General features: G+C 52.1%; 1 long non-coding RNA gene across 1 annotated transcript; it reads right to left on the reverse strand.

Annotated features, from left to right (window-relative positions):
* Positions 1-666: 666 nt before the first annotated feature.
* LOC136570120 (uncharacterized) lies at positions 667-1,218 on the reverse strand. The gene is made up of 4 exons (XR_010785508.1): positions 1,168-1,218; positions 1,052-1,093; positions 917-959; positions 667-839 (listed from the first exon to the last, which is right to left on the reverse strand). It is a non-coding gene; the product is annotated as an uncharacterized lncRNA (long non-coding RNA).
* Between the last annotated feature and the right edge of the window lie 611 nt (positions 1,219-1,829).

The following is a 1,829-nucleotide window of genomic DNA, read 5'->3' on the forward strand; positions in this document are numbered from 1 at the left end:
GGGACAGACAGGACGTGACAGACAACGGGGACACAACACGGACAGAAATCCCCTGGCAAGGAAAATGGCTGCGAGGACTGAGAGAATGCAAAAGGAGATGACCGAGGGGAGACCGATGGCGAGCTGATGAGGCTCAGAGAAACCTGGAGGAAGAAGATGCTAACCGAATGATTTATTCCAAGAACTGCAAAGATGGATGCCCGAGAATCCTACGGCCAGAAGCCTCTACCTGCCCTCACGTTCTTTCAAGTCCTAGTCCGCCATAATGGATCCTGGCGGGGCAGAGCTGTCCATACAGCTCAGAACAAGACCTGAAAAGACATCCGACCGGATGCTTCTAAAGAGACAAGAGAGTCTGATGCCTGTCTGAGCTCCCGAGGCAAAAGTTCCATGGCCTGGGTGCCAGGCCGAGGAATGCAGAGATCACAGATGCTAACAATGATGCCAGGGTTTCTGACAGGCCCCTCCAAGACCTAAGGTAAAGGACATGACATATTCAAACAACACATAATACACAAAAGACAAGTGACACGATACACACCGGGACTGCTCTGCCCTGCTCACCTCAGCACTGTGATCAAAAGTCAGGCTTTGCTTTTATGGGGCCTAAGGGGCCGCTTCATGGACACCCCCATCTCCAAAGGAGACTCAAAAATCCCTCCCGGTGGGTCCCTACCCTGCGCCCCGCTTTCATCCCCTCTGTGGGTTGTAGCCCTCTACTTATCTCTTGGACATCTGGGGATGCAGGTCCGTGTCAGGTGCAAAAGAAGGCGGCCTCAACATCTGGGAAGTTCCTGCTGGCACTGTTGTTCAACAACTCCCTGTTGTTTCTTAGTCAGCTACATGAAAAAAATGCAAATATTAATGCATGATCAATGCAGCACACTGGCCAAAACCCAACAATTCTGCCACTCACCGTTCTCCTAAGAATGCCCGGCTCCTGGGGCCGCACTCTGAGGCTGATGAAAAAACAGGAACGGATGCTTAGAGTTGCACCGGAAAGTGAGACTTGAGCAATAACAACTGCTTCTGTACCCTACTCAATGCTCACCTTGCCCACCTCACCTTGACTGCTGATATCCAGCTTTACTTCCTAAAAAGAAAAAGAACAGAGCTGTAACAGAGTCACACTTTACACTCCCCCTGCAGAGACAAACGGTGACTGACCTGCTCGGGGGAACCTCCTCACCCGGGATGGGGGGATGGATTTTGCCCTGGATTTTATCCTTCTGCATCTGAAAGAAAGTGAGGACAAAAGTCAAAGGGCTGCGGGATAACTTCACAGCTCCAAACATCTTCTGTCTATCTAGGAATATCATCTAGAGTCAGGCAGCACCCCACAAACTGCAAGTCCCTGGGACTTGTCCTATTGCAGCAGGCTATGCGGCAGGGCAGGGCAGAGCAGCTCCGGCACAAATATGTGCGGACACCCGTGACACGGAACGTGACAAACAGGGGGACGACAAACACAACACATCATGCTTGTGGTGAGGGTCTTGAGGGGAAAAGGCAAAAGGGACCCCAAAGACACACTAGGTAACACGGTACACCGGACAACACGACGTCGACCGGAACTGCTCTGCGCTGCCCGCCTGAAAGCTGCCATCAAAAGTAGAGCCTCTCCCTCTAGCTGTCCTAAGAGGCCCCTTGGAGAAGATTGCTTTTCCCTCTGCTAATTTTTAAATCTGTCCCAGGAACTCCCAACCCGCTGCTCTCCCATTGTCCCATCTCCAGGACGTGGCCCTGACTTATCTTTTGGATGATCGGTGATGTGGATCCACATGGCACCTGAAATGAGTCTGCCTCGGAGGGCCCCGTGATCGCCTGTT

This window comes from Molothrus aeneus, unplaced genomic scaffold (assembly GCF_037042795.1).
Source record: "Molothrus aeneus isolate 106 unplaced genomic scaffold, BPBGC_Maene_1.0 scaffold_30, whole genome shotgun sequence".
In the NCBI taxonomy this organism is placed as follows: domain Eukaryota; kingdom Metazoa; phylum Chordata; class Aves; order Passeriformes; family Icteridae; genus Molothrus; species Molothrus aeneus.